General features: G+C 35.8%; 2 long non-coding RNA genes across 2 annotated transcripts in view; one reads left to right on the forward strand and one right to left on the reverse strand.

Annotated features, from left to right (window-relative positions):
• LOC103106099 (uncharacterized) overlaps positions 1-19,361 on the reverse strand; it is a 35,541-nt gene extending 16,180 nt beyond the window's left edge. Inside the window, exons 1-2 of the long non-coding RNA XR_001624267.2 lie at positions 18,867-19,361; positions 14,784-14,858 (exon numbers count right to left, since the gene is read on the reverse strand). This is a non-coding gene — a long non-coding RNA (uncharacterized LOC103106099). The remainder of the gene's footprint in view (positions 1-14,783; positions 14,859-18,866) is intronic.
• Positions 11,263-24,780, forward strand: part of LOC130455921 (uncharacterized) — a 76,487-nt gene continuing 62,969 nt past the window's right edge. The window contains exon 1 of the long non-coding RNA XR_008914197.1: positions 11,263-11,990. This is a non-coding gene — a long non-coding RNA (uncharacterized LOC130455921). The remainder of the gene's footprint in view (positions 11,991-24,780) is intronic.

The raw sequence follows: 24,780 nt of genomic DNA on the forward strand, positions 1-24,780 counted from the left end.
TTTTGCTTTGGCTTTGTCAGATATCATGATTGCAACTCCTGCCTTCTTTCTATCAGTTGAGGCTCAAAAGGTCTTATTCTAACCTTTAATTCTAACCCTGTGAGTGTCAACCCGCCTCATATGTGTTTCTTGAAGACAAAAATGGTAGGGTTTTGGGTTCTAATCCAATATGCTATTTGTCTACGTTTTATGGGTGAGTTCATCCCATTCATGTTCAAAGTTATGATTGTCACTTGTGGATTCGCTGGTATTTTGATATCTTCCCATAGTTCTGACCTTTCTTCTTTAGCTATATCCTTTTGAACCAGTGATTTACTTTAGGTCAGTCCCCCTAGTCCCCTCAGAGTTGATTTCACTGAGAGTAAGGTTTAAGTAATTCCACTTCATGCTCTCTTCCTCTCCTTCTCCTATGAGAGTTCTTCCCCTCTCCTTCCCAGTGTATCTTTATATGGGAAAGATTATTCTATTAAGTCCCCCCCTATTTCTTGAAGTAAATCTTAGTGTTATCGATGGTTCCCCCCTCCCTTTCACTTTTTTTGCCCACAATTTCCCCAAATCTTCTTAATGCCCCAATCTTTCCCTATGCATGTTTCTTCTAACAACTTTTATGATGCATACAATTTTTTAGAGTTACACAAAACATTTCCCCCACATATTAATATATACAATTTGATGTAAATGTAATCCATATAGAATAGAGTTTGACTTAAAGAAAAAGATAAGATTTATCTCCTTTTCCCTTTCTTTCATATTTATCTTTTCATGTTTCTGTTGCTTTCTGTGCTTGGATATCAAATTTTTCACTAAGTTCTGGTCTTTTCTTAGCAAATGCTTGAAAATCTTCTATTTTGTTGAATGCCCATACTTTCCCCTGGAAGTATATAGTCAGTTTTGCTGGGTAGTTGATTCTTGGTTGGAGACCCAGCTCTCTTGCCTTTCTAAATATCATGTTCCATGCTTTGCAGTCTCTTAGTGTGTTAGCCACTAAGTCCTATGTGATCCTTATGAGAGCCCCCCTATATCTGAAGCTCCTCTTCTTGGCTTCTTGTAGGATTTTCTTCTTTTCTTGGAAGCTCTTGAATTTGGCAATTACATTCCTAGGGGTTTTCTTTTGGGGATTTAGTATAGAGGGTGTTCTTTGAACCCTTTCCATTTCTATTTTGCCCTCTTGCTCCAGAACCTGTGGGCAATTTACTTCTATGATCTCCTGTAGAATAACATCGAGATTATTGTTTATCTCTGGTTTTTCTGGGAGACCGAAAATTCTGAGGTTGTCTCTTCTTCCTCTGTTTTCCAGGTCTGTGACTTTTTCAGTGAGATATTTTGTGTTTTCTTCTAATTCATTAATTTTTTGGCTTTGCTTTATTGATTCTTGCTGTTTTATGATCTCACTTTCTTCGAGTTGCTTAATTCTGGTCTTTAGGGATTGGTTTTGCTTTTCAGCTTTGTCTGCCTTTGTATTGGATGCTTCGAGCTCTTTTTCCAATTGAGCAGTCTTATCTGTCAAACTGCTGATCTCTTTCTCCCATTTTTCTTTCCAGGTTTCCATCTTTTGGGTAAGCTCCAGCTTGAGATCTTCCAGAGCTTGTTGATAGTTTCCTTTTTGGTGAGGCATGATCTAATTTTTTTTTTTTTTTGGATTTCATCCTCAATCTCCTCTTTTCCTTGGGTACTTCCACCATAAAAGTTTTCAATAGTCACCTTTTCCCCTTTCTTCCTGGAGGCCATGTGAGCCATCCCTTTGGTGGTTTTATTCCCCTTTCCTTTTTGGTCTGGGGTCTGGGTGATGTGGGCGGATTTTCTGTGAATTTAGGTTGCCTCAGACTAGTTCTTCCCAGCCTCTGAGGTTTCTTAGAGCACCAGGACTTTGATCACAGCCACACTGCCCAGGTATTCAGCTCTGCCCAGATAATCAGCGTGTGGTCCATCCCTGGTGTTTAGCTCCTCCCAGATTCTCAGTTCAAAGCCCCGAGTATAGCTCCCTGGGCCCCCTTTGCTTGGTGCAGGATTCTCCCGTGTTTTTCCTGGCAGTCCCCAGATCTCAAGGACCCTGGAGTGACCCCCCTGACAGAGACGTTCCTCACTCACTCGCTGTCCCAGTGAGAGCTTTGGTAGCTCACTCTGGTTTGGTGGGGGAGCTGTGGGGGAGGGGGGGAGGAAAGGTGGCTCAGTTCACTTTTCTGTGCAAGCTTTCCCTCCTTATTATAGTGTGGAAATATTTAAACCCCACGTACCTTCGCCTCTGTGGGGTACTGGGGAGTACTGGGGAGTCCTTCTGTTCCTCCAAATGTGATTTTTATGCTCCTTTGATGTAGTCTATTTCATTCGGTGCCTGGGAGAGGAAGTGTGTGGCATCTAGTTTGCAGCCATGATTACCTGGAAGTCTTCTTTTGTATTTCTTTTTTCCTTGATTTCTAATAATCTTTAATAAACCTCATTAGATATAATATTTCTATTACTAGAGACTAATTTAATTTTTACATGTATAAAAAGAGTTTGGACAGTTCTATGACCTTTGGAGCTAGGTACCATATTGCTCTCCAGATTGATTGTATCACTTCATAATTCCAACTTCAGTGTATTTCTTTCTAAATTTTCCTATAAACCCTCCAACATTCATCATTTTCCTTTTTTTGGTCATGTTGACTAATCTCATATGTTGGAGTTGGTATCTCAGAGGTATTTCAATTTGCATTCCTCCAATCAATAGTGATTTGGAACATTTTTATATGATAATAGTTAATTTTAATTTCTTCCACTGAGAACACCCTGTACATTTCCTTTGACAATCTTTCGATTGAGGAATGCTTTTTATTCTTATACATTTGAACCAGTTCTTCATTTGAGAAATGAAACTCTTAGATATTAATTTCCTATTAAGTGTAATTGTAACTGTATATCATACATTTTATGTTGTCACTTTGTCATTTTATTTAATGAAACTGTTGATTTTTTCATTCTTGAATCCCAGGTATGACTATACTCAATTTAATCTTATTGAAACACTTAAATTTTCACTTTACCTCTTTATACTTCTATTGGAGTTGTGTTTGCTTAACAAATTTTATTTTCAATTTTGGTTTTTGGTGGGCAAACTTGAAAGTTCCTCAGTTTTTCTAAATTTCAATTTTTTTTTTTTGCCCTGGAAGTTTATGCTCAGTTTTACTGCATATGTAATTTTTGTTGAAGTCCTAGATCCTTTGCTTTTTCAGAGTGTCATATTCCATGCCTTCTGGTCCTTTAATGTAGAAGCTACTATGCAAAGTACTCACTGTGGCTCCACAATATTTGAACTGTTTCCTTCTGGATTCTTGTAGTACTTTTCCTTCACCTGAGAGTTCTAAAATTTGGCTGTGATAGTAATAGTGAATTTTATTTTGGGCTTTCTTTGAGGATTGGTAGTTTTTCTAATTTTCTATTTTTACCTTTTATAGGGGTATATCAGGGCAATTTTCCTTGAAGATTTCTTATTATATGTTATCCAGATTTTTTTTAATTATGGCTGTCTGGATCTATTTTCCAGGTTAGTTATTTTTCCAGTGAATTATTTTAGACTTCAACTTTTGAATTCTTTTAATTTTGTCTTACTCTTTCCTGTCTTATGGATTCATTAGTTTCTATTTGTCCAGTTCTATTTTTTAGGAAGTAGTTTTCTTCCTTGAGTTTTTGTGTATCCTTTGCCATTTGGTCAATCCTATTCTTTAAGCAGTTGTTTTCTTCAGTGTTTTTTGTTTGTTTTGGGAGGGGGGGGTTGAGGAGTGTTTTTCATTACCTTTTGGTCAATTTTGTTCCTTAGTGAGTTATTTTCTTCAGTGTCCTTTTGAGCCTCCATTTCTTTTTGGCCTGTTCTACTTTTAGAGGATTGATTTCTTGATCAAAAATTTTTATTTTTACCAGCTGTTGAGTTTTTCCCTCAGTTCTTTTATTATTTGATTTTTAACTTTTTTCCAAGTCCTTTGTAATAAGTAAAATTGGGTAACCAAATGTAAAAAGTAAAACTTTGATTTGAAAAAAATAATAATAGTTAAAAAAGAATTACTGTGGTGACTGTTTATAAAAATTAAAAATTAAACTATTAGTATTTTAGTAGCTTTAGTAGTTTTATTACAGCAGGGTAGAGATAGTAAAGAGAGAAACAAAGGATCTGGAAAATATTACCTAGCTAAATACCCTATAATTGCCAATCCAAAGAAATCCAGCTCAACTCAGACAAAGGCTCCCTTAGGTCCCAATTTCCAACCAGGGGTCATGGTAGTCTCTTTAGCAACAATCTTACCTGCACATAATCGATCTCCAACATAGAATTCCAAGGCAGAAGAATCCTTCCAATGCAGAGACACTGATGCAGAAGTCCTCACTCCACAAGAGCTTCTAAGGCAGCAGAATTGATTAGAATGCCCTTGGCTGGCTTTTATAAGTAGTTTTCTCCACATCACTTCCCGTCTCTCTGGTTTCTCCTTCTTTTCACTGTGGGCTTTCACATCTCAGGAACCAATCACAGTCTCTCAATTTGTCCAGGACTTCCCCAGGGGCAATACTTGTGGTCTTTCAGAACTAAGTCTTAAAGACTAAATAAGTTTGAACTCTCTTGGTTAGTGACTTACTAAATGTTAAATAGGGGTGCTTCCAGTTCCCAATTGATTAACTTAAAATAGACAAAGGGAATAAAAAATTCCCTTTCACATCTTCAAGGGGCTCTTTTGGGGTTTGACATTCTTTTATGTCGTCTTTTATTTCTGCATATATTTCCTTTTTGGCATTCTTCTTTTCTGATTTTGATTATGGTCTGTAACAATTAAAATTAGTTCCTCTACTAAGAGTATTATATTTTTAGAGGTTTATTAAAGATTATTAGAATTAAGAAATAAAGAAATACAAATTAAGGAAAGCACGTGCAACCTACTCACTACATTTTGCCTGCTTGGTAGAGAGACATGTGAGCCTAGAAATGGAAGCAGAGAGAGAGAGAGAGAGCAAGTAGGAGGTACAGTCAGTTTAAATATTCATTTTGTTCTCTGCCCAGGTGGGTATCTCCGGTGAGATTTTAGGGAATTCTGGGAACTACCAAGGACTTCTGGGAATTGAAGTCCTGGGTTCAAATCTCCATTTTTATAGGTCTTCCTTATCACTAAATTAACTTTCAAAGTTCAGATTTTTCCTTTGTCTTTTGCTCATTTTTCTAGTTATTTTTCCCTTTTATCTTATCAATCTATTGAGATTCTTCTCTGACCCTGGAGAAGAGGGAGCACTGCTCCAAGCTTATAGACTCTGGTATTTGGGGTAGGCCCAGATTCCCTTGTTTTCCATGGTGTGTCTGTTGAGGAGATAGCCTTGAAATCTTTCTCTGGAGAGGCTTATAGCTATTTTGTTCCTTGCTGTTTTATGAGATGAGCTAGTTCTACTGCTTCCCTATCCTTGCCAAATGCCTTGGGCTGATCAGGTCCTGAGATCTGGTCTCTGGTTCTTCAGAAACTCTACTGCCATGTGAGAGTGCCTAGGTTCTTTCCCTCTCTACCTTTGTTACCTGTGCAAAATGACTTAGGCTAGGCTGGTCATCCCCTCTGCTGCTCTATGCTTTACTACCTCTGATGCTTTGCTGTCATGTGGGAGTGAGTAGGTTTCCTGTCCTCTGTGCCTTTGCTACCCAAGAGTGGTTCATGCTAAGAATGTCCCCTCCTCTGCCACTTTACTGCCTCAGCCACTTTTGCCTCATGGGATTATTTAGGCTCCTGCCCTCTTTGTGGGCATAATACCTGTGCATAGCAGTTTAGGCTGGATGGGTCCCTCACTCTGATGCTTTGTGCCTTCAAGTGTTCTGCTGACATGTGGGAGGATGCAATTCTCCTGCCTTCTGTGACTTCATTTCCCACATGGAGTGGTTTAGGCTGTCAGTATCCTACCCTGCTCTCTCTGCCTTTTATACCTGTATTGTGTGTGTTCTTTACTCACTCACACAACTCACTTGTACTTACTTGTACAACAACTTACACAACTCAGTCTGTGTTCTTTCTTGTTCTGCAGCTTTGTTTCCACTGCCAGAGTAGCAGTGTTAGGTTGGTCTAAGTTCTTTTGGTTCCACAGAAGCTGTGTTGCTTGGGCTGCTCTCACTTTTTATCTTGGTAAGTGTATTTCATCTGCTTTCCTTTGTTTTGAGGCAGTTTATTTTCTTTGTGTGTGAAGCTTCTTGAGCCAGCGAGAAGCCTCAAGGTAGGAAGATAGAGGAAGGATAGAAGTTCTGGATGCCACGAGGGGGATGGCGGAGCCAACTTAGAGATATGAAGTGGCAGGAATGAGTCAGAAATCCAGGCCTTATTGATTACAAAGGAGCCACAGCAAAAACTCCGATCAGTGGACTACTCAGAAGGCTTATACCCTTCCAAAGATCCAAATTTAATACCACACAGATCGGAGACATGATAGAGAGAAGAAAGTGTCTGGCTGAAGGCCAGGTCCCAGGTGGGAGAGGTAGATAAGGAAAGGAATTAAAGATGGAGCTTGGCCAGAGGCCATACATAGGGATGATTATCATTGGTTAACGACAAGGTATTGGTGTGGTTTCTCTTAGCCAGGTGAACACAAAGAAACCTGTTTTCCTGCCTAACCTGGGGGAAGCTGGGGTCAAGGGTCAGAGGCTTTCCTAGCCATGCGCAAGATTGAGCATGCTCTCTTCTAAGCCCCTCTGTACATACTAACTGTTTCCCTTGCCCATAGCTAGGGGTGGACTGCTACAGTGCGTATGTATGTATGTGGAGGAAGCAGGGGAGAAGAGCATCCTTTACTCTGCCATTATAGCTTCTAGCATCCAGTCTGCAAAAGAGCAGATTCTTAAAGTTGTCATTTGAGAGACTTGAGAAGCTTCCTGTATGAAACCAGGAAGACTCTTAGGTGTCTGTCCTTATGGACAGAGAATACAATAGCTCTTAGAGGCTAGTTGAACTAAGTAGAATTCTGGTCAGGAGTCGGGCAGGTTTATCATTATTGCCCTCTGTTACCATCTACAGACCCGCAAATCTCTAAGCTATTCCTCCCTTGCCCAGAGAATGGAAAGGGTGAGAGAAAGATGAGCTTTAGAGATATTTTGGTGGGGGCTATACAGAGATATTTTCACTAAAAGAGTAAAACTTTTTCAGTGCCTTACTAAGAGAAATTGGGTAAAAACAAAAACAGAAACTTGACTTTGCTTCAGTGACCCAAGAATAATAGAGAAGTCATTTTGCCCAGCAGGAGTTCTGTGGAATCCAGAAGAGAATGAACCAGCAGAGAAACAGTTTTGCCCACAGAGAATTTCTAGGACAGAATATCCCCAGAAAATATTAAGGGCATAAAATTTTATTGTGCAGATTTTGGAGTTGTCCTAGATACTTATTTTCCCTGAATACATTCTTCATTGCCATATGTGTGTATGTGTGTATCTGTGTGTGTTCCTACTCTCTGATAAGTGTCTATGAATATGGAACTTCTGCAGGGTTGTAGTGAATAGAAGGAATGAATCCTTTTCAGATTCAGTTCTTTATGGGCACCTAAGAATTTGATTATAGGAGCACAATTGGTCTTGTGGCAAGAGCTTCACTCTGGTAAAACAATCAAATAAACACTAACAAAAACCAACAACAAATAACTATGTCTGACGTGAGTATTGGTTGGCTTAAGAGGGGAAGTCCAAGGCACACCCCCAACATAACTTCTCTCCTTAGAGCCATTCATCAATTATCATGTAGCAGACTCTCAACAGTTAATCTCTAGCTCTAACTGGAGAGAGCATTTTCAATAGACAATTGTACAGGTCATTTGGGGAATAAAGCAAATACTACATAATAAACATATTCTTGGTATTTTATCAAATCTTATTAAGGACTTGTCACACTATATATATTTAAAATTTATCCTTGGTTAATTGACATGACTTAGAAAAACTGAAAAGGAACTTAGTGACCATCTAGTCCATCTCCATTAAAAAATGACATTTTTGATTTCATTTTTATACCAAGTCCTTCCCCTTTAAACTCCACCCAATTGGTCTCTGCCTGTTAAGAAAAAAAAAACCCAACACAAATGAAAAACTGGTTATCCAGTGTTATTAGTCTATGCAACCAACTCCAACTTAGACCCATACTTTTTCTTGAGAGAAGGCTTGTGTACTTCATCATCATTTTCTCTAGTACCAGGATTAGTCCAGTACTCCCAATGAATGACTTTCTTTGAAACCTTCTTATTTTAGTAAGCTAGGCAGCACAGAGGACAAAATGCAGAGACTAGAGGGTGGAAAAACCTGAATTCAAATCTAGCCTCAGACACCTGCTTAGCTGTATAACCTTTGGCAAGTCAATTAATTTCCACTTGTCCCAATTTCTTCATCAGTTAAATGGGAATAATTATAGTCCCTATCTTCAAGGGAAGCTGTGAGGATTGAAAGTGATGATAATTGTAAAATACTTAGCAAAGTGCCTGGAACAGATCAAGTACTATGTAAATGTTGGCTCTTATTATTAAGCAAAGAATTGAGTTCCAGTGAAGTGACTTGCCCAAAATTATAAAACATTAGCCTTTCTGATGGATGCTGTTTTTCAACTTCATATATTATATAACTCAAATAATGATATTTTTCTGTTATTTTTATAAATGTAGTTATTATACAATGGAGAACTCATCAATGAGAACCAGTTCATGAAAATCTATTTGGATTTACTGTTCTTGAATGTTTTATATAATAGAATATTATTCCCCATATTATTTGTCTAGCTCCAATCTAACACTCTGAGGTTTGATGAACTCATTTCCATCTAGGAATGTTTAGGAGACTGGTTCTAGACAGTGGTATCTTGGTGGTCTTTTTGTCCATTGAGGAGATAAAACTGAAGATGCCTCTCTTTTGGGACTTTTTTCTTATTCATTTTCTTTCTGGCAGTAACTGAGGTAAAAACTATTGTGAGCTTACAAGTCAGGGAAAAGTCAGTGGCTATCTTGTGTCTCATATCATTGTGTCTCACACACACACACACACACACACATATAGTGTCAATATCTGTGATCCCTTGGTTCTTTTGATTCATTCTTTAATATCTTGGTAATATTCTGAAAGTATCTAAAAGTAACATTCTGAAAAAAAAGATTCTGAGAGAGAAGTTTCTAGGGAGCCACTGACATTGGGAGATTATAAACTAGTAGCTGGGGAGGAGGGGCGGAGAACCATAAGTAGCCAGTATAGAAGTTCAATGACTAGTTCTTCCTACACAAGCCATGGACTGATCTGTGACCTGAATGAGAGGAGAGATTTGCCATTTACTACTGATTCCCTACCCCAAAGCAAACTTGGTAGGAACTTTAAAAAAAAGAAAAGAAAAGGCCTCATAGTAAGAAGAGAAGAGTCATTAGGTCCACCTTAGCCCTTATTATCTATATCTATGCCTTAATTCTTTGGTACTTTAACCCACTCTCTCCAGGGACCTTATATGTGTATATAAGCAAAGTACACCTCTCAATGTGAGAAGATAGTATTGGAATTGATTTTTCTAACTCTTATCTTCTATTTTAGAATCAATACTGTGTATTGGTTCCAAGGCAGAAAAGTGGCAAGGACTAGATAATGGGGATTAAGTGTCTGAAGTCAAATTTGAATCCAGGACCTCTCTTCTGTGGGTCTGGCTTTCAATTCATTGAGCCACCTAATTGTCCCCAGGACTAATGTTCTTTTGACAGACTCCTCAGTAAATACTTGTTTGTTAATACTAATTTATTTCAAAGCTGTCATAGAATGTACTAGATTGGGGGCATGTGGAAGATGTTTTAGGAATAACCATACCAGAAACCCTAACTCCTTAGAGTCAGAGCTTGGTCTCTGGGGAACCTAACTAGCTACTCCAATGGGAAGTGGAAGAATGAGTCCAGAGGGATTGAGGTAATTATTTACATTAGTATTTGAGGCAGTAACCATCTGGTTTTCCTTTTGGATCCCTGGGGACTATCAATTTAAGAATTACTGAGCAGTTTTCCATCTTTTAGGGGCAAGAAGAAGGTACAAATACTGTAATAACAAATAAGGCAAGAAACATTATTGCTAAGTTAAAATCCACCTTTGGCTCCTAGTATCACTGATTCCTAGAACTCCTTGATATTTGGGTTTCCCACTCCTGATATTTTTCTCTGTGGGAAAATTATTGAATCTCTCTAACACTGCCGTTATCAGATATTAAGATTGCTAAATTCACTCATCTATAGCATGAGTAACCAACATTCTCCGTAAATGTTGCCCAGCTGCTTTTGTGTTTCAGTCTGACATTTTCCTATCCAAATGAATCAGTTGTGTATGAAGGGGAAAAATGATCTGTTTCTGATGCTGCTGGTTAATAAATTTTTCATTGCCAGATTTGCTGTATATCTTTTAAACCCAGCCATTTCTTTACTTTCTGAGAGGAAAAATGAGCTCATTATTATTGCCCTTTATATTAACATGTGTGAGCTGAACTACCATTAGGAAACATATTTATAATCTACTCAAAGTATTACCATCACATTTTTTCAGTCTAACACTAACCATAAGTATGGTTTCCAAAACAGGATTTATAAATGTTACATAAATATTTATACTTATCAGCTAAGGATTGTAAGAGTGGATGCATCAATAACACAAATACATATGACTGATCAACTGGTTTATGTTATTTCAATATGTGGTTCCAACAAATTGCTCTGAAAAGAGTACCTATCAATCACTAGTTTTCATTTTTGTTGTTATGCTGAGAATTAATACTAGTGAAAAGACTTTTCTGCCCTCTGTCTTTCCTGCCCTTTCTCCCCTCCCCACCTTTTCCTGTGTTCCTTTGTTAATTAATGGGCAGAGTTACTGAGGCTACAGGGCTTGTGGCTAATAAGGGAGTTTCATTTATTGGTTTAGGTAAAAGCTTTCAGAATGTTAATGCATCACCTCAGGTGAGCCTTGGAGCATACATTTGGCAGAAAATTCTTCCAAAGAGCAGGTCTGCAAGATATACTTAACTGAATTGTTGAATCCACCTCTCTAGACAGCTCATATTCTTTTGTCTCTCACCATTAATAATTCATTCATTTTATATAGTCACAATTAGGAAAACAGTTAATATTTAAAACATCTGTTAATTTTATTATTTTAGCTGAACTTTGGAGGCTTGAATTTCCTTTTCTTCCCCATTCATTTCGCCCAAGGAAAATGACCACAAATTCTTTGACAGATTCTATGTGCTCTTCGGATACTACTGATTCTAGTGATGCTTTATTCCAGGCAGAAGAAACTCCAACTGCCCTTTTCACTGTAAGACCTTTAGCCTGGCAAGTGTCTCCCTAAGCTAAATATTTGTCCCGAGCTCACCAAATGTTCCAACAATGCTTGACAAAGCATGAAGATTTTCTCCAGCAGCCCCAAATTAATACTTTCTTTCTTCAGGCAAATTGGCCAGAAAGTGATTTAATGGCCCTTTGGAAAGTGCCAACCACTCAAAGTGAGTACAAGTTACACCTGTGGAGAAATGTACCTGTTTGTTCATGGAGAATTTGGGGATCTGGAAGAGGAAGGGAATCTTTACAGGCGCCCGGAGATGCTGCCACTCACTTGGTTAACAGTTTGTTTTTAAAAACTGCAGACTTTTGAGTTTTGGGGATTTTATATAAGTTATGCCACGGGCAGAAAAATACTAGGGAAAATCACCGCAGGGCCTGGTACTCAGAACTTACAGACTGCTGACAACCCTAGAGTTTAGCAAATCTTCTCGAAAAGCCCCGAGTTTTACATTTGCTAACAAGCCACACCTGCCAGTAATTCCATCCTTCCGACTTCCCCTCCCACTGTGTTTACTGTTCAGATGCGCAGATAAAGTGCAATGGTAGTCAGGCTCTTGCAGGTGGCTGGAAACTTTCTGGGCAGGTCGGGGCCACTGACTTGTTGGGAGGAGACAGCTTTGGAAAACGTTCGAACTTGAGGCTATTCTGCAGCTCCTCACCGAAGCTTTCTGCTTTTCAGTGTAAGTTTATTCACCACCATTCACCCCAAGGAGACACAAAGAACCGGCTTCCTTGTGGGTTTCAGGAGCCGTTGGTATTTCAATTTCAGTCACGTTCTACCAGTCCTAGAATAAAGACCGGAGGATCATAGACTCCCTGGTACCTGCGCAAGCTGTGACTCTCAGGGGGCCACCCTGCAGAGTGCAACGGTTTAAAATAAAGTCCCAAGAACGACATTTTGCTGTTTATCAAAGTATTTCTAGAAATACTTGAGGATGAAGCAGAGGAAGAGAATGGGTGGGGGGCTGGGAAAGACGAAAATGAATTTTTCCCCCAGATCTGGATGATATATTTTAAGAAATTATACTTTATATTCTAAAAGAATGAGATCTAGGGAGAGAACTGTATTTGTAGCTAGGGAAAAAAAACAGATTCTGAGTTTGGGCTCCCTCATTATAATTGCTTATGTGACTTTGAACAAGTCACCTTCACCTCTGTGGGCTGCAGAATTAAGAACTGGAAAAACAGGAAACAATCAGTTCTAAAAAAGATGAATTGAAAATTATTAATAGCCACATGAAAGATTGTTCCAAATCATTTATGAAAAGAGAAATGCATATTAAAAATTAACTACTAGATGGTATTGATAGCTATTTACTGGGGAGTCTTACATTGACTACTACGCCTGTTTTGTACATTGTCTCCTGGGCTAATGATGCTAATACAACAAGGTCCTGCAGCAAAAATTAGATTATTTCACTTCTTTCCTAGTCTATTGTAATAAACTCTTACTTTATCTTCCAGTTTTAAGACTCTCCCCATTCTCTCCAATACTTTCTGCTCACAACTAACAAAGTGATTTTCCTGAACCCTAGGTTTGGCCATATATCATTCTCCTCAACAAATTTCAGTAGTTCCCTATTACTTCTAGGATCAATTAGCATTAAATTTGTTGTTGCCATGTCATTTCAGTAGTGTCCAATTCCGTTTCCCTATAAGGGGTTTTCTTGGCAGAGACACTGAAGTGATATGCTCTTTCCTTCTCAAACTCATTTTACAGTTAAAGAACTGAGGCAAATGGTATTAAATGCCTTGCCCAGGATCACACAGATATTAAGTATCTGAGGCCAGATTTGAACTCAGGGAGATGAGTCTTGCTGATTCCAAGACTACTGCTATATCCTTTGCTTCACCTAACTGCACTGTGCTAAGTGTTGAGAATACAGAAACAGGCAGAAAGACAGTTGCTACTCTTGTGGTACTTATATTCCAATGGGGAAAGCAACATGTAAAAATAAGTTAAAAACAGGAGGGAGGGAGGTATCTGGCAGGGGAACATGGTAGAAAAAGTCCTGTGGAGATGAGTCAGAAGAACAGCCTGTAGAGGAATGAAAATATCTTAGACTATACCCAAAGCTTTCTTAAATTGGGGGTTCTTAGAGAAACCAACTAGTCAGAAGAAGAGGACACAGCTTTGGTAGGACCTTTTTCTTTTCTTTTCTTTATATTTCTTTTCATTTCTCTTCTTTTGTTTTGGTTTCTTTTCAAAACCCTTATCTTCCTCAATAGAATCAATACAGTGTGTTAGTTTTAAGGCAGGAGAATGGTAAGGGCTAGGCAATGGGGGTTAAGTGACTTGTCCAGGGTTATACAGCTTTGAAGTGTCTGAGGCCAGATTTGAACCCTGAACCTCCCATATCTAGACCTGGCTCTCAATCCACTGAGCCACCTAATTGCCCCATAGTGGCCTTTTTATGAGCAATTTTCTAAGAATCAACTATAAACTCAAATAATAAATTCAGATAAACTTTAAATATTTTAAATATTTAGAAATAAAACAATACACTAAAATCTCATCATAATACAACTTGCTATATACTTCTTTAAGGGAAATACCAGAAGTATATTGTTAAATTGGCTCAACTAGAAGGTGGTCCTATGATATGATCCCTGAGGACAGAGAGGTTCTGCCAATAGCTAGGATGTGAGGCACATCCATGAGACTGACAGTCTGCCTTCTAGCAATTTAATAGAGAGCCACATAAATAGATAAACTATCCCCATGACACAGTCCTAACTGCTTTGCCAAAGCAGTAGCTCTAGGGAATCAGCAGTGACAGTAAGCAAAGGCCCTTAAGACCTATGAGCAAAGGCCTGCAGAATTTGATCTACTGAGGAACCCTGGCTCTGCATTGTCTACCAGTTAGCCCCTTTAATCTAGGTATTGTCACTTTTTTTTTTCTCCTATTGCACTATAGAACCAAGGGCAGCTCTTTCTGGTCAAGGGAGAATGGCGATCATTTGAATTGGCCCAGCAGGAAAATGTATACTATGGGAAACTGGAAAAAGCTGTCCACAATCTGGGAAAAGTAAGCCCCTCGTAGGGTGATCAGACCAGAATATCCTGACTGCTGAATTATACAGTGTTTAAGAATTTTTACCTTTATAAAACAGAAATGAAGGGATGGAATAAAACAATAATGAAATAAAATGGAATTTAAAAAGGAAAAGAAATCAATAATAACAGGTCCCAGTGTAATTTATCAATGAAAATAGAGATTAGCTATCTTTGGCTAATGGTAAAGTCAGTAGAAAGGAAAAAGAACAGAAGAGAAATTGAAATACCAAAGGTAAACATGATCTTGAAGGCAGAAAAAAGGAAACAATCTATTAAACTGGAGTGAGTGTTTATACATACTTATTAGAAGAGAAATAGACAAAAGCAGAAGGTCAAAGCCTGACATATATATGGACTCTAGATAATAATTCTGAAATTGTGAAATGCGCAGCAATATTTCACATTCCATGGTTACCTTTACTGTGGAGAACCTCCAAAACCAGATGAAGAGTGAAGCAATGGCTGACGTCTCCAATCCTGTGCTCATGGTCTAGTTGGGGGATAAAGAACTGTATTGTAAAAAGCTAGAAGAAATAATGTATGTATAAACTTAAAACCAATGAACTAAAAGTATCATTCAATCCCGCTTTATACTTAAGTGCATTCTATACATAAAGCACTGTCAGATGTCTCTGAAAACTAACTATATTGATATTTCAAATGATGGTCTGTATTTATCTTTCAAAGAAACAAGGAAGATTTTCCCTGGGATCAGTACAGAACCATTTCTAACTTTTATATCCAAGTCGAAAATGGGGCATTTCACCTCAACATTTGTTTTTCCACACTCTGAAGTCCTCAGTCTGTTGACAATCACATTATTTTAACCTAGGTTTCTCTGCCAAGTTGTAAATCAATAGGCGGAACAAACATTTTGAGGGACATGGTTCCTTCTCCTAGATGAGAAGCAAGGGGGTACATAATAGCAAGTTCTTAGCAGTTTATAAACTTCGACCTGAAGACAAGTTTCCCCAAGATACGCAAATGGAGCTATCTCTTTCTCATCTCTTTAATGAGGTTATTGAAGGATAGACATCTTAGATTTTCCCTCCAGATGCTATGGTTCCTGATCATAAATTTTTTACATTTCTACCATCAGCTAAAATGACACCCCTGCAAAACTTAAACTCAACTGACAGGAACCAAAATCAAATGAGTCTTCTTTGCTGTTTGCTAGAACATTTACTTGTTATTTTTCTGTAAAGTAAGAAGACTTCACAAAATGAAACAGATATAGTTTATCCTCTGTTACTGATGACCTAAGGGTATTTACAGTTAAATTTAAAAGCACAAAAACTGAAAAAGATAACTAATTTTCAGCTTTGTAAACTTTTATTCTACTAAAGTGAATCTAGGGTGAAAAAACCCTTTATTTACATAATTGTTATTGATGATCACCATTATAAAGTGAACTTTTATTTTGTTCTGATTTCTTGAATGTAAAACAAGTCTTTTGACACAAAGACATTCTTACAATCCCAATGGGTAAACTGAATTTGAACATAGCTTTCCCAAGTTTAACTTGTTTAAAGGAAAATCTTCCTGTTCAATCTATTCAAAAGAGAAGTGGGCTATCTCAGGAGGTTGGTGGGCTCTCCCTTATGGGAGTTCTAGAAATGTATGGCTAAAAACTTGGTTGGAGGTTAGAGATATGATGCGTGGACTTTCACAAAAGAGATTTTTAAGGGAATATTTCAACAAAAACTTCATTTTCTTTACTTTTGATATTGGATGTTCAGGGATCAATTTTCAAGCTATCTAAAATAAAGAAAACTAACAAAACATCATGGATACTATTATTGGGGGAAGCAGAGGAAGGCAAGTGAGAAAAGATGAGCAAGTAATGACCCAGATGTTGAATTTCTTATCTGTGTAAATTCCTAATGGAAATGGACTATGCATTCACCCAAGCTTATCTTTCTTACAAATATAAGAAGGAAATAGATAAGCAATTATTAATTGGAGACCACAATTTCACTGACACAAAATTGACTGAAAGATGTAAACAATATAAAATGACACCATGTTTATTGTTTTTTTTTTAATAATTTAATCCTTCCTGCATCCCTACCCCCCAAAAAACTCAAAATCCCAAAATATTTGAAGGTACTTCCATTAAGATGTCCAAGGGAGAGGATTATGGAATGGCCCAATTCTCCTGTACTAACTCACTTTAAAAAAGCAAGGAATGAACATCATAAAGAAACAAAACAGCTTTAGGGAAAAAAAGAGAAGCAAAAAGGAATTCTCTATCCTACATCCCTTACTATTAATATAGCAAATAAGTCCAAAGCAAAACTATAATCAGGACAATAATCATAGTAGAAATGCTATTTAATTCTCTTTGCCTTCTAAAGAAGTCATTCCTCATCCTCTTTAATCTTAATACCTTCCTTCTTAGATCATCTCAAATTAATCCTGTATGCATCTTGATTGTATGCAATTGCTTGCATGTTGTATCTCCCATTAAACTGGGAGCTTCTTCAGTGCAATAACCTTTTGTCCTCTGTTTTATATTCCCATACTTTAGCACAGTACTTGGTACTTTGTGATTGTTTGATCCTTCAGTGGTTTCTGACTCAGTGATAGCACGTGGGGTTTTGTTTTGTTTTTTGTTTTTTTGTTGTTGTTGTTTTTGGCAGAGATACTAGTTTGCATTTCCAGTGGATTAAGGCAAACAGATGTTCAGCTCAAAAACCTAGTAAGTATCTGAGGTCTGATTTGAACTGAGGTCTTCCTGACTGCAGGCCTAGTACTTTTCTATCAGTGAGTCACCTATCTGCCTCTTCTGTGAGTTTAGCGCATAATAGATGCTTAACAAGTGATTGTTCAGTTGACTCCCATTCATATAAAAACAAAATGAAACTAGATGTATCTAATGGCTTTCTCAGGGTCATTCAAACAGAGTTACTGTTCTTTTATATTCTTGAGAGAAAATTATTCAAAATATTACTTCATACATTCTTTCTTAAAGGATGCTATTCTAGACTGAAATCTACTAGGTCACATACTACTCTTTTCAGTCCTCTTCACAGAAAGTCAATATAAATGGTATTCCAACCAGTTTTTATCTACGTTATCTTTTAGTAGTGAGGAACAGGACAGATAGAGGTAATAAATTATATGCGGAAAAGAGATGATAGGAAAGATCTTATCCCAGGAAAGGCATCTGAGAAAAATTGGCAGAGTAGCTAAAGAAAAAGAAAAATGAGTAAAGATCAAGAAAGGATACAATAGAATTAAAATATTATGAAGTGAAGGAATTAAACTTGAGAAATGCTGAAATGAAAGCGAAGTATGATAAATTCTAAGGTACCATCAGACATTAAAAAATGTAAGACTTGAGTGATTTTGAAGAATAATACAATTAAAAGAAAAATCAAATTGAAAACCAGAACACAAATTGGAATTATCAAAAATGAATGAGGGTAGAGAATTTAGAGCACTAGGTGAAAAAGAACTATAGACTTGGAACTAAAAAAATGTAGAAACAACTGAACAATAATATTACTAAACAACTCAGAAAACAAGAGGATTGCAAGAATAAAGGAATTTCTAAATGCTTGAAGAGAAATACAAAAAGAATTTGAAGGTCTCCAATAATAGCAGCATGAATTGAAAAGTCTAAAGAACATATTGCAAGAAATCATGCAAGAAAAGTATTAAATTGATTGGAACCAAAAATAATAGAATAAATAGGAGTCTGGTGGAAGAAAACCAAAATTTAAACCCATCAAGAAATATCATAATTAAAATTGAGACCTGGGAAAAATATATCAGACATATAGGGAAAAAATTCATATTTCTCAACAAAATCCCCACAAAAGATTGAAGGAAAATTTCAATAATGTATTTAGAAACATGAAGTGTACAAATATTCACCAAATATCCTGTTAAAGTGAACTCACTCAACAATTAACCATGCAAAATAGAGGACTTTCAAACTGTGCAAATTGGAGTAATTTCTCCAAAAAGTAACCAGAAGATAACAAAGCATTTGCTCATAAAATAAATGTGATTTTAGAAAGGTAAATAAGTATAATTAATAAGAGAATATTAAGAAATTAAATGAATATATTCATGTTAAAAGGACAGGGATAAATGCCACATTTTTTATGACACATTTGTGGGTAAGCTATTTGGGGTATCAAAAGAATAAAGGAGAGAAAAGGGAGAAGTAAACTAAAATTTCTTTGAAGATAACTTACTTTAGTTAATTGTTATTTTGCTACCTAAATAGGTACTACAGAAGGTCTATGAAGTGAAGGAAAAGGGGAAATCCAGTTACATATAGTCATTGGGTTGGAATTCCAGATATGAATTTGAATTATCTATTTCTGTCTCTCTTGATTTCTAGGTTTTTCTTGCTTTTTATCCACACATATACATACACCTGCATATCAGGTAAATATTATAGAGGGAGAAATTGAACATACACATATTGATATACATATATTGATATATAAATATATATTTGAATGTTTACATATATTCATACCTATTCAATGTTTCATCTTGCCTATGGGTGGAGAGAAGACAAAGAATATCATTGATGAGTCTAGAAAAGATATAGTAAAAGGAGAAATTCAGATTCTGCCATAAAGAAGAGAATATTCTACAAATATTGTGGAACATTGCCCTTAAGCTGAGTAGTTGCAGTGAGGGGCTGCTTAGAACACGTTTTGTATAAAGAAAGAAGACTCTAGAAGACCTTTTTTTGGACTCCTAGCATGCTTCTTAGGATCACTTCCTACCCTGAGGGTTCTTTTTTGCAATATAATGCTAATTATTTGAAATATTTGTGCTTGACTTAGAAACTTTTTCTACTTGATTCTAGATAATGAAACCCATAGAATACTATATTTCTAGAATTAGAAGCACCATTAAAGGTCATCTTTTTTAATTCATTCTTTTTTAAGATGAGGAACAATATGAACCCTTGCCTTCTCCAAGTTTCAAGACTGTTACTTGTTGGGAGAGCTCTTTCCATCATCTCATGTCTCCTGTCTTTTTGAAATCATTGTCTGTTACCATGGAAATGGCTGTGATTTGAGACATACATAACAACAATAAAAAAAAAATTGCTTTGTGGAGAGAATTCCCACTATCCCAATGCTCTGGGCACTGTACAACTATGCATAATAAGAACCTGATAATAAAAAAGCATTAGGAAAAAAAAACAATAGATAAAGCCAAGGGGAAAAGAGATGAGAATTTAATAGAAGGGAAAAGATAGGTTTAATAGCAAACAGACATAGTAAAGTTAGAAACAAATAAACAAAAATTGTTTGAAATTCTTAATGAACTGAAAAGAAATAAGCTAAATAGTAGGTTATCTACTGGATGACAGTAGTCTATCTTTTGATCACACCATTGTTGTTTCTTTTCAAATTTTGACTTCTATGAATAAGATTGAATCATTTTTTAAAAATAGTTAGCAACTACATAGTTATCTTTCATTTCAACCATTTCATTGTATGGATGAAGCCTAGATGTACCATTGCCTGAGTTCAGATCAAAATGATAACTTCCATTTGATATCATGGAAAGAGCTTAGAGAGGGAGGCAGTTTTCCCTGTATTGTATTCTAATTTCTGTCAACAACTGTGTGCCCTCAAGCAAGTCACTTAACCTATATTATGATTAAAAACTCCAAGTTAGCAGTCTTGGTATTAATTAATTAATTTACTTATTAGAATGCTCAATATATAAATTAATTGATCAATTATTCTCTCAGCAACAAGACACAATCCATCCAGTGCCTTTAATCATTTAAAAACAATTCAACCCACCCCTTGACAGCATAAGATATCTTAATTGGTGGGCATATAATAAGGAGTTGGGTTAATATTTTGCAGCCCCTCCCCAAATCCTTCATGGTGGTATAGAGAAGTCACCACATGCCTTATCACAGAATTCCAATATCCTTAGTAATCTAGATGGAGAAAGCAAGTTAGGCCTGGTTAAGTTTGACTTTCATCATTCATCTTAATGGAAGATATCAAGGATGTGACCATGCAACTTTTGGACATGTTTGGCTGAAGCCAAGAGCAATGGAACTTGCATTCTCTGTTTTAATTATTGCAGTTTTAGAAGATTATCAGAGGCAAGGAAGTAAGGACTTTCCTAGGAGTATCAGGACAAAGGAATGAGGAAAATGCTTAGACATAAAATGCAGTGTTACAGATTAATATTAAAAATCAATGATAGAATAATATGAATTGTTCTCACCAAATAGGACTTCTGTACCCTGAGTTATAAAATGAATGTTTTTGAACAAGGTGATCACTAAGCAATAGATATACATAAGATCTATGTCTGCCAGGGAATTCAGCCCATTCTCTCTGAATTCTTCTGCTCTTATCTCTAATATCCTATGGTTCTATGTATAAGTACAATGTATGTTTTTGAAGACCACAATTTAGTCAATACTCAGGCACCTTCATATTCTCTGTATCAGCACTTCTCAGTGTTTGCATATTGACTTTGGGAACATTGTTTCATAGAACCAGAGCTCGAGTCAGGATGAGATACATACTGTTCACAAGCAATGAATATAAACATACATTGCACAGATCATTCTTGTCACAGTCTATTCTCTTGTGAATATTATTTTTAATTTCCCTTTTCAAGATCAGAATTCTCTTTTTTTCTGGCTTTTTCGCCTAGAAATGTACAATTTGAGGACTAACATTTGGTAAGGGAAAAGATTTTCACACTGCCTAATCTGCTATCTTTCAGGAATAAAAGAGAGACAGAGAGATAAAGAGAGAAAGAGAGACAGTCAGAGATATTGCTAACTATCCTTAATGAAAGACTACTTCTCTCTGTTGTTGGCCATCAAAATCTGGTAGTTATTCAGAGGAAGAAGCACTCACAGGACATTAATAATATGCATTTCCAGGGAACGACTTTAGCTGTCACTCTAGGATTTTCAAGGGCTTTGTGACTCGGTTTCTTAGGAGAATGATAGGCTGTCTGAGAGAATGTGGGGGGGGGGGACATGTAGAATTTGAAATACAAGAATTGAGCTGTAAGAGTTGAAACCATGGGAGGGTCAGGAGAGTCAGAAATAACAGGCATGATAGATTGTCAGCGTAGAATAGAGTTCTGTGGAGTTAATTAATTAGTCAGTCACTGGGAAACTTAAAATACTCAAGTTCATTTCTAGGTTCTGGCATTTATTCGCTGCATGACATTGAGTAAATAAATCATATTACCTCAGAAAATAACTTCACTTTCTGACTTAAAATTTAGTGTCAAGAGGAAGATGGTCAAGGAAGGTCATATAAACAACAGGAGGTTGTTTGGATATTTACTAGGTACAATTGGAGATTTGAAAAAGCATTTGTTATCAACTATAAGACTTCAGTGAAACTATGATTTCGTCAATATGCATAGTCCCATCAATGAGATGTATTGCAAACTCTCTTTTTCTGCCTATTTTTTTGAAACTCTAATTCAGGTTTTCTAAAATATTTACCACAGGAGATACATTTGATTGAATGGGCTTTGGGAAGCAAAAGACCTAGAATTTGAATTGGTTCAGTTTACTGTAAACTTGATCTGTAACAGTTTACATATGAATAAATACATTTCATGACTTTATGTCATATTCCTCCTCTACCTTAAGTATACCACTACCTAATTCATGGATATCCACTTTGACGTTAGGTGGTGGTGATAATTATTTTCTACTCCCAATGGGCTATTAAGGATATTTTAGTACAAATGGAAATGTCTTTCTTTTTTTGGCATATATATATATATATATATATATATATATAGCAGTAGGACCTCAGGATCTAAGGATAGCAACAATATTAGAATTTTTTTTTAGCTTAGATGTTCCAGTTCAGAATAGGATCAACAAAATATCAAGGTACCTTTTTCTTTCTGTAGCCCTTCCAACTGAACCTCTCCGTGTGTTCTGTAACCTATCCTAATTTGTGAATTATGAAGTGCACCCTCAGAATTATTTTCCTAGTTGCTTTGAATTTGCTAATAAAAAAAAAAAAACCTTTCATCTTCAGGTAAATAAAACGATCAATTTCATCTTCTGTGATTGGCTCAATTCCCTTTTTGATTAAGAACTCTTTCATTAACTCTAGATGTGAAAGCCACCTAACATGGTTTTCCTGTTTATTTTTAACAGTGTCCTTTAATATTTATGGCTGTTATCAATTTTAACCTCATCAAAGGATATGATATAAAATCCTTATTTAAATATAATTTCTGTCAAACTGCTTCCTAATTTCCCCAAATCTTCTCATTAGACAGGAAGTTCAAGTAATTTATGTTATTTCGCTTATAGAATACTGGGTTATTGAATTTGCTTATTTCTGAATCTTCCTTATCTATTCAGTTTCATTTGACCTACTTATCACTGTTTTGATTAGTACCAAGTAGTTTTAATGATTACTGCATTAAATTGTAATAAAAGACTGAAAGATTATTTTCCCTTTGTTCTTTCTTTTAAGTATTAATTTCCTTTAGATTTTATACCTTTATTTTTTCTTTTGATTGTTCCCTGTCATTATTTATCCTATTCCTAAGAAGAAATTCCTAAAAATATTTATTTAAACATAAATCTAAAAATTCATTTAGGTAATTTCATTGTTGTTTTCATAAAGGAATAGCCCATCCATCCATTGACAACAAATATTCCTTAATTTTTTTTCTGTCAATCTTTTTTTTTTCTTTAAGGAGTGTTTCATAATTTTATTTATATTTCCTGCATATGTTTGGGTAGATTGATTCCTTGATTGTTATGTATGCTATAATTATTCTGAATGGGACTTTCCTTTCTATTTTTTTATTCCAAATATTGTTATTGCAATATTTTGCTAACATATTATTGACTATTTTCATCAATATTCTTAAGTGATATTGATTAATACTTCCTTTCTTTTATTCTTCCATTGCTTAGATATTATGAATATATTTGTCTCATGAAAAGAGTTTGGTAGTGTTTTCCTTCTTTGTTTTTGAGAATAATTTATGGAGTATGGGCATTTACTTGTATGTTTTTAGAAATGAATTTCTATTTTAAACCAGTATTAGGATATTTGTCCAATTCTCTCCATTTGGAAAGTACATGAAGTATTTTATGACTAATAATGTTTTTGGTCAGCATTATGAAAATATTTCATATTGTGGTTGCTTTCATTGCATGTCATATATTTTTTCTAATTACTTCTAGTTACTTAAAGAAGTTTTAATCTTTTTTTCTAGCATGTCTGTGGTCTAAATATGCAGATAATTGATTTTAAAAGGTTCCTACTTCTCTAATCACTTGTTTCATGTTTTTGCAAAACAATAAATAACATTTTTAGCTATTTGATACTCACAGGACCAGTACATTCTGATTGTTTCCTTGAAGAAAGTATTCATGACATACAACTGATAGTTCAAACACATTGTTCATATCTGCCATGTCCCTAGGTCATGTTTGGAAGATAATAATGGTTACTAAATCATTATAAGAAAGAAATATAAAATAAAATATATATGTACATAGTATTTTCTGAGTATTTAAATGTAATTTACTTATTACATACAAATGCACATATTATCTATGTATATCTATATACATAAATATTATACAAATATACTTAATGTTTAGAGAATGATTATTAATTTGAGTTCTTGAGTAATTTAATTCATTTATCTATACATCATCCCTGTCAAAGAAAAGTATAGGCATATTGCTAAATTTAAAGTACCCTTTCCCATCTTTGTTCCTAGAACTTCCTTCTTTATAAGAGATAAATATATGATTTAGTAAACATAGAGTCTGAGTAATTCAAAGAAAAATACAATGAAGTTTATAGATACAATCTCTTTGTCCAGATTTATAGCTATAAAGATTAGATGACATATTTTAATTTTCTTATCTTAAAAAATGTGGGAGATGATTTTTTTTCTTTCAGGTAGTCAGAAAGCTATTTAGTCAATTTAAAAAGGGTACTAAGTATTTAATTTACAAACTGAAATTTGAATATATTACATCCTCTGCTTCTGAAGTCATCACTCCATTATAGCATTTGAAAATAGACAACTTATTGTGAACTGATCCAACCATTTTGGAGGGCAATTTGGAACTATGCCCAAAGGGCGACAAAAGAATATCTACCCTTTGACCCAGCCATAGCACTGCTGGGTCTGTACCCCAAAGAGATAATGGACACAAAGACTTGTACAAAAATATTCATAGCTGCGCTCTTTGTGGTGGCCCAAAACTGGAAAACGAGGGGATGCCCATCAATTGGGGAATGGCTGAACAAACTGTGGTATATGTTGGTGATGGAATACTATTGTGCTCAAAGGAATAATAAAGTGGAGAAGTTCCATGGAGACTGGAACAACCTCCAGGAAGTGATGCAGAGCGAGAGGAGCAGAACCAGGAGAAC

This window comes from Monodelphis domestica, chromosome 8 (assembly GCF_027887165.1).
Source record: "Monodelphis domestica isolate mMonDom1 chromosome 8, mMonDom1.pri, whole genome shotgun sequence".
Taxonomy (NCBI): domain Eukaryota; kingdom Metazoa; phylum Chordata; class Mammalia; order Didelphimorphia; family Didelphidae; genus Monodelphis; species Monodelphis domestica.